The sequence below is a fragment of the Triticum urartu genome, chromosome 5A (assembly GCF_056163025.1).
Source record: "Triticum urartu cultivar PI428250 chromosome 5A, HENAU_Tu73, whole genome shotgun sequence".
NCBI classification, from domain to species: Eukaryota; Viridiplantae; Streptophyta; class Magnoliopsida; order Poales; family Poaceae; genus Triticum; species Triticum urartu.
The window spans coordinates 459,926,860-459,936,068 of NC_141877.1; positions in this window are offsets into that span (position 1 = coordinate 459,926,860).

Consider the following 9,209-nt stretch of genomic DNA (forward strand, 5'->3'; position numbering starts at 1 on the left):
TAATGGTGGTTACCTGAGAGCTAGGGTTTCATTGGAAGTCAGCAAGCCGCTCCGTAGATGGATACTGATTGATTCTGCTCAGAGGAAGAAGGTAGACCCATATGACATCCAATATGAGCAGATACCCTACTTTTGTTTCTCATGTGGTAGGCTAGGACACTCTGATTTTTCTGTCAAACCCCGGGCACCGGAGATGAGAAGGGTGACCTACCCTTTGGGCTGAGTCTGAGAGCACCTGAGGAGAACAAGAAACCAACTTCTAATGACAGTTCATCCAGGGGACAGAGCTTGGCGCCAAGTAACAAACAAGAAACCATGAACTCAAGTACCAAATCCAGACCTGATGGTGAGCAGGAGGTGAACTCGCCGGTGAAAAACAGGGACAGATCACACAATAAGAGGAAGGACGCTCCAACGTATGTGTATAAGCCGAAGCAGCTCTTGCTCCTGGCTGGCGCAGGTGATGCTATTCATGGGGATCTGGTCTTGGAAGAAGTTGCATAGGATGAGGATGAGGGGACCGAAAAGTTTCCCAAAAATAAGAAGCCTACTCCGGAAAATTCGGCAGAGACCGTTGATCGGTCCTGCCCGGCCCAATGAGTTGCATTAGCTGGAACTGCCGGGGGCTTGGGAACCCCGAGGCAGTTCGCGAGTGATACGTCTCCGTTGTATCTACTTTTCCAAACACTTTTGCCCTTGTTTTGGACTCTAACTTGTATGATTTGAATGGAACTAACCCGGACTGACGCTGTTTTCAGCAGAATTACCATGGTGTTGTTTTATGTGCAGAAAACAAATATTCTCGGAATGACCTGAAACTCCACGGAACATCTTAGAAACAACAATAAAAAATCCTCGCCAAAGATGAAGACCAGGGGGCCCACACCCTTCTCACGAGGGTGGGGGGTGCCCCCCTAGGGCGCGCCCCACTACCTCATGGGCCCCATGTTGCGTCTCCGACTCCAACTCCACCTCCATATATTGAGTTTCGATGAGAAAAAAATCAGGGAGATGAAATCATCGCGTTTTACGATACGGAGCCGCCGCCAAACCCTAAAACCTCTCGGGAGGGCTGATCTGGAGTCTGTTCGGGGCTCCAGAGAGGGGGATTCGTCACCGTCGTCATCATCAACCATCCTCCATCACCAATTTCATGATGCTCACCGCCGTGCGTGAGTAATTACATCGTAGGCTTGCTGGACGGTGATGGGTTGGATGAGATTTATCATGTAATCGAGTTAGTTTTGTTAGGGTTTGATCCCTAGTATCCATTATGTTCTGAGATTGATGTTGCTATGACTTTGCTATGCTTAATGCTTGTCACTAGGTCCCGAGTGCCATGATTTCAGATCTGAACCTATTATGTTTTCATGAATATATGTGAGTTCTTGATCCTATCTTGCAAGTCTATAGTCACCTACTATGTGTTATGATCCGGCAACCCCGAAGTGACAATAATCGGGACCACTCCCGGTGATGACCATAGTTTGAGGAGTTCATGTATTCACTATGTGCTAATGCTTTGTTCCGGTTCTCTATTAAAAGGATGCCTTAATATCCCTTAGTTTTCAATAGGACCCCGCTGCCACGGGAGGGTAGGACAAAAGATGTCATGCAAGTTCTTTTCCATAAGCACGTATGACTATATACGAAATACATGCCTACATTACATTGATGAATTGGAGCTAGCTCTGTGTCACCCTATGTTATGACTGTTACATGATGAACCGCATCCGGCATAATTATCCATCACTGATCCAGTGCCTACGAGTTTTCCATATACTGGTTTACGCTTATTTACTTTCCCGTTGCTACTGTTACAATCACTACAAAATACCAAAAACATTACTTTTGCTGTCTTTACTTTTGTTGCCGCTACCACCACTATCATATTACTTTGCTACTAAACACTTTGCTGCAGATACTAAGTTTCCAGGTGTGGTTGAATTGACAACTCAGCTGCTAATACTTGAGAATATTCTTTGGCTCCCCATGTGTCGAATCAATAAATTTGGGTTGAATACTCTACCCTCGAAAGCTGTTGCAATCCCCTATACTTGTGGGTTATCAAGACAAATTTCTGGCGCCGTTGCCGGGGAGCATAGCTTTATTCTTTGAGTCACTTGGGATTTATATCTGATGGACACTATGAAGAACTTGAGATCTCCAAAAACCAAGATCTATCCCTCAACTACGAGGGGAGGTAAGGAACTACCATCTAGCTCTGCACTTGATTCGCCTTCTGTTATGAGTAAGTTTGCGACACCTACATCTGCTTCTGCTATTCGTTCTGATATGTCGCATGTTATTGATGATGCCACTTCTGCTATGCATGATACTTATGATGAAACTTCTTCTATGCCTGATACTACTATGCCCCTTAGTGAATTTCTTGATGAACAAATTTCTAGGACTAGAGAAAAAGAAATTATTGAATCTGAATACGATGATGATAGTGATGATGAAAATATGCCTGTTATTCCTGAGGGTTATCTTTTTGATACGGAATCTTCTGCCGCTATTTTTGCTTGCAAAGATAGATATGAGCTTAAGATGTTATTAATTAAATGGAACAAGGAATCACTTAGAGATAAAATGAGACCCGACCCTGCTTTTGCTACTTCACATATATGTGTTCCTGATAAGGATTATGAATTCTCTGTTGATCCTGATATAATTACTTTGATTGAATCTGATCCGTTTTATGGCTATGAATCTGAAATTGTTGTGGCACATCTTACTAAGTTAAATGATATAGCTGCCCTATTCACTAATGATGAGAGATCGTGTTACTATTATATACTGAAAATATTTCCGTTCTCATTAAAGGGTGATGCTAAGATATGGTTTAATTCTCTTGATCCTGGTTGTGTGCGTAGTCCCCAGGATATGATTTATTACTTCTCTACTAAATATTTCCCTACTCATAAGAAACAAGCTGCTTTGAGGGAAATATACAACTTCGTGCAAATTAAAGAAGAGAGTCTCCCACAAGCTTGGGGGAGGCTTCTCAAGTTACTTAATGCTTTGCCTGATCATCCTCTTAAGAAACCTAAAATACTTGATATCTTTTATAATGGACTAACCGATGCTTCCAGAGATTATCTGGATAGTTGTGCTGGTTCTCTTTTCAGGGAAAGAACACCGGATGAAGCTGAAATTCTATTGAATAATATGTTGACAAATGAAAATAATTTGGCACCTCCTGAGCCAGCTCCTGAGCCATCTCTTGCTCCAATTACTGAGCCTATTCCTAAACCAACTCCGAAGAAGAGAGGTGTTTTATTTCTCAGTCCCGAAGATATGCAAGAGGCAAAGAAATCTATGAAAGAAAAAGGTATTAAAGCTGAAGATGTTAAGAATTTACCTCCTATTGAAGAAATACATGGTCTTAATATACCGCCTGTTGAAGAAACATATGATCTCAGTTATTTATTCACTAAAGAACCTCCTGATCCTGATATCCCGACACAGGTAGTAAAGGTAAATTCTCTCTATAGATATGATAAAGCTGAAGTCCCTCCTATTAAAATTGCTAGTCAATGCTTGGATGAGTTTGATAACTTTATGTATAAGCAAGACGACTTCAATGCTTATTTTGGTAGACAATTAAAAGAAAATGCTTATATGATTAGATGCTTGGGTGATTATATGACTGATATTAAAGGTGAACTTAAACTTGTTAGCAAACATGCTTCTATGGTTACCACTTAAGTAGAACAAGTACTTAAGGCTCAAAAAGAAGTGCTTAATGAAATGAATAATAAGAAAAATGATTATGATGTTAGAGTGGCTACTAGAACTGGTAGAATGACTCAGGAACCTTTGTATCCTGAAGGCCACCCTAAGAGAATCGAGCAAGATTCTCAAAGAAATAATATTGATGTTCCTAGTTCTTCTAAAAAGAAGAAGAAGAAAAATGATAGAACTATGCAAACTTCTAGTGAACCTATTGCTGAACCACCTGATAATCCAAATGATATATCTATGTCTGATGCTGAAACACAATCTGGTAATGAACATGAACCTAGTAAAAATATTAATGATGATGTTCATGATGATGCTCAACCTAGTAACGATAATGATGTAGAAATTGAACCTGCTGTTGATCTTGATAACCCACAATCAAAGAATCAACGTTATGATAAAAGAGACTTTGTTGCTAGGAAACATGGTAAAGAAAGGGAACCTTGGGTTCAGAAATCCATGCCTTTTCCTCCAAAACCATCCAAGAAAAAGGATGATGAGGATTTTAAGCGCTTTGCTGAAATGATTAGGCCTATCTTTTTGCGTATGAGATTAACTGATGTGCTCAAAACAAATCCCTATGCTAAATATATGAAGGACATCATTACTAATAAAAGAAAGATAACTGAAGCTGAAATTTCCGCCATGCTTGCTAATTATACTTTTAAGGGTGGAATACCAAAGAAACTCGGAGACCCCATAGTACCTACTATACCTTGCTCCATTAAAAGAAATTATATTAAAACTGCTTTATGTGATCTTGGAGCCGGTGTTAGTGTTATGCCTCTCTCTTTATATCGTAGACTTGACTTGAATAAGCTAACACCTACTGAGATATCTTTGCAAATGGCCGATAAATCAACTGTTATACCTGTCGGTATTTGTGAGGATGTGCCTGTTGTGGTTGCAAACGTTACTATTTTAACGGACTTTGTTATACTTGATATTCCCGAGGATGATAGTATGTCTATTATTCTTGGAAGACCTTTTCTTAATACTGCAGGGGCTGTTATTGATTGCAACAAAGGCAATGTCACTTTTCATGTTAATGGTAATGAGCATACAGTACACTTTCCGAGGAAACAACCTCAAGTTCATAGTATCAACTCTATTAGAAAAATTCCATCGATTATATTTGGAGGTTTTGAATTTCCTCTTCCTACTGTCAAAAAGAAATATGATATTCTTATTATTGGGGATGTGAATATCCACGTTGAGGTAACTTAGTGTTATTCAAAAATTCTCTGGTTTCATGATTATCGGAATGAGTTTGTTAACAAGACTTGATCAACCTTGTTAGTGGATTCTTTTTGATGAGCATGAGATGGATGAAACTAGAAGCACAAACTTCTGTACCCTCTCTATACCTTCTGTTATTTATATTAAATAAAGTAAAAATAGTATTTTCTGTCTGTTTCCTGACTTATCCGAGCAATATAAAAATATCCCGAAAATAAAAGTCCTCAGAATGCCATGCCAATTTAATATGATTTTTTAGGGAATATTTGAGGATTTACTGTGCAAAAATTACCGCGAGAGGAGCTGCCACCTGGCCACGAGGGTGGTGGTGTTGGGCAACATAGCAGAAATTCAAAATTTTCCTACGTGTCACCAAGATCTATCTATGGAGAAACCAGCAACGAGGGGAAGGAGAGTGCATCTACATACCCTTGTAGATCGCTATGCGGAAGCGTTCAAGAGAACGGGTTGAAGGAGTCGTACTCGTCGTGATCCAAATCACTGGAGATCCTAGTGTCGAACGGACGGCACCTCCGCCTTCAACACACGTACAGCCCGGTGACGTCTCCCATGCCTTGATCCAGCAAGGAGAGAGGGAGAGGTTGAGGAAGACTCCATCCAGCAGCAGCACAATGGCGTGGTGGTGGTGGAGGAGCGTGGTACTCCAGAAGGGCTTCGCCAAGCACCGCAAGAGACGAGGAGGGAGAGGGGTAGGGTTGCGCCAAGAAGAGATCAAATCGTGTCTCTTGGGCAGCCCAAAAACCCCACTATTTATAGGAGAAGGGGAGGAGGGTGCGCCCCCTCTAGGGTTCCCACCCCTAGGGGGCGGCAGCCCTAGATGGGATGGAGGGGGTGGCCAAGAGGGGGAGAGGGGGGCGCGCCCTAGGGTGGGCCTTAGGCCCATCTGCGCCTAGGGTTTCCCCCTTCTCCTCCTAGCTGCGCCTTGGGCCTTGTGGGAGGCGCACCAGCCCACTCAGGGGCTGGTCCCTTCCCACTCTTGGCCCATGCAAGCCTCCGGGGCTGGTGGCCCCACTTGGTGGACCCCCGGGACCCTCCCGGTGGTCCTGGTACGTTACCGATAAAACCTGAAACTTTTGCAGTGACCAAAACAGGACTTCCCATATATAAATCTTTACCTCCGGACCATTCCGAAACTCCTCGTGATGTCCAGGATCTCATCTGGGACTCCAAACAACATTCGGTAACCACATACAAACTTCCTTTATAACCCTAGCGTCACCGAACCTTAAGTGTGTAGACCCTACGGGTTCGGGAACCATGCAGACATGACCGAGACGTTCTCCGGTCAATAACCAACAGCGGGATCTGGATACCCATGTTGGTTCCCACATGTTCCACGATGATCTCATCGGATGAACCACGATGTCGAGGATTCGATCAATCCCGTATACAATTCCCTTTGTCTAGCGGTATTGTACTTGCCCGAGATTCGATCGTCGGTATCCTGATACCTTGTTCAATCTTGTTACCGGCAAGTCTCTTTTACTCGTTCCGTAACACATCATCCCGTGATCAACTCCTTGATCACATTGTGCACATTATGATGATGTCCTACCGAGTGGGCCCAGAGATACCTCTCCGTTTACATGGAGTGACAAATCCCAGTCTCGATTCGTGCCACTCCAATAAACACTTTCGGAGATACCTGTAGTGTACCTTTATAGCCACCCAGTTACATTGTGATGTTTAGCACACCCAAAGTATTCCTACGGTATCCGGGAGTTGCACAATCTCATGGTCTAAGGAAATGATACTTGACATTTAGAAAAGCTTTAGCATACGAACTACACGATCTTTGTGCTAGGCTTAGGATTGGGTCTTGTCCATCACATCATTCTCCTAATGATGTGATCCCGTTATCAATGACATCCAATGTCCACGGTCAGGAAACCGTAACCATCTATTGATCAACGAGCTAGTCAACTAGAGGCTTACTAGGGACATGGTGTTGTCTATGTATCCACACATGTATCTGAGTTTCCTATCAATACAATTCTAGCATGGATAATAAACTATTATCATGAACAAGGAAATATAATAATAACTAATTTTTTATTGCCTCTAGGGCATATTTCCAACAGTCTCCCACTTGCACTAGAGTCAATAATCTAGTTCACATCGCTATGTGATTAATGAAGGAAATATGCCCTAGAGGCAATAATAAAGTTATTATTTATTTCCTTATATCATGATAAATGTTTATTATTCATGCTAGAATTGTATTAACCGGAAACATAATACATGTGTGAATACATAGACAAACAAAGTGTCACTAGTATGCCTCTACTTGACTAGCTCGTTAATCAAAGATGGTTATGTTTCCTAGCCATGAACAAAGAGTTGTTATTTGATTAACGGGATCACATCATTAAGTGAATGATCTGATTGACATGACCCATTCCATTAGCTTAGCGCCCAATCGTTTAGTATGTTGCTATTGCTTTCTTCATAACTTATACATGTTCCTATGACTATGAGATTATGCAACTCCCGTTTACCAGAGGAACACTTTGTGTGCTACCAAACGTCACAACGTAACTGGGTGATTATAAAGGAGCTCTACAGGTGTCTCCAAAGGTATATGTTGGGTTGGCGTATTTCGAGATTAGGATTTGTCACTCCGATTGTCGGAGAGGTATCTCTGGGCCCTCTTGGTAATGCACATCACTTAAGCCTTGCAAGCATTGCAACTAATGAGTTAGTTGCGGGATGATGTATTACAGAAAGAGTAAAGAGACTTGCCGGTAACGAGATTGAACTAGGTATTGGAATACCGACGATCGAATCTCGGGCAAGTAACATACCGATGACAAAGGGAACAACGTATGTTGTTATGCGGTCTGACCGATAAAGATCTTCGTAGAATATGTAGGAGCCAATATGAGCATCCAGGTTCCGCTATTGGTTATTGACCGGAGACATGTCTCGGTCATGTCTACATTGTTCTCGAACCCGTAGGGTCCGCACGCTTAAGGTTATGATGACAGTTATATTATGAGTTTATGCATTTTGATGTACCGAAGTTTGTTCGGAGTCCCGGATGTGATCACGGACATGACGAGGAGTCTCGAAATGGTCGAGACATAAAGATTGATATATTGGAAGCCTATGTTTGGATATCGGAAGTGTTCCGGGTGAAATCGGGATTTTACCGGAGTACCGGGAGGTTACCGGAACCCCCCGGGAGCTATATGGGCCATAATGGGCCTTAGTGGAAAAGAGAAGAGGCAGCCCATCATGGGTCGCGCGCCCCTCCCCTCCCTTGGTCCGAATAGGACAAGGAGAGGGGGCCGACCCCTCTCTCTCTTTTCCCCCCTCCGCGAATCCTATTCCAACTAGGATTGGGGGGGGGATCCTACTCCGAGAGGGAGTAGGACTCTCCTGGCGCGCCTCTCCTAGGCCGGCCGCGCCCCCCCCCCTTTAGTCCTTTATATACAAAGGCAGGGGCACCCCAGAAAGACACAAGTTGATCCACGTGATCATATTCTTAGCCGTGTGCGGTGCCCCCTTCCACCATAGTCCTCGATAATATTATAGCGGTGCTTAGGCGAAGCCCTGCGACAGTAGTGCATCAAGATCGTCACCACGCCGTCGTGTTGACGGAACTCTTCCCCGACACTTTGCTGGATCGGAGTCCGGGGATCGTCATCGAGCTGAACGTGTGCTAGAACTCGGAGGTGCCATAGTTTCGGTGCTTGATCGGTCGGGCCATGAAGACGTACGACTACATCAACCAAACGCTTCCGTTGTCGATCTACTAGGGTACGTAGATCATACTCTCCCCTCTCGTTGCTATGCATCACATGATCTTGCGTGTGCGTAGGAAATTTTTTGAAATTACTACGTTCCCCAACAATTAACACTCATAGGTCACATCGCCATGTGACCAACATCCAAAGAGTTTACTAGTGTCACTAAACTAGTTCACATCATCATGTGATTAAGGCTCAATGAGTTCTGGGGTTTGATCATGTTTTGCTTGTGAGAGAGGTTTTAGTCAGCGGGTCTGCAACAATCAGATCCGTATGTACTTTGCAAATCTCTAGGTCATATTATAAATGCTGCTTCCACGCTCCACTTGGAGCTATTCCAAATGGTTGCTCCACTATACGTATCCGGTTTGCTACTCAGAGTCATTTGGATAGGTGTTAAAGCTTGCATCGATGTAACCCTTTACGCCGAACTCTTTATCACCTCCATAA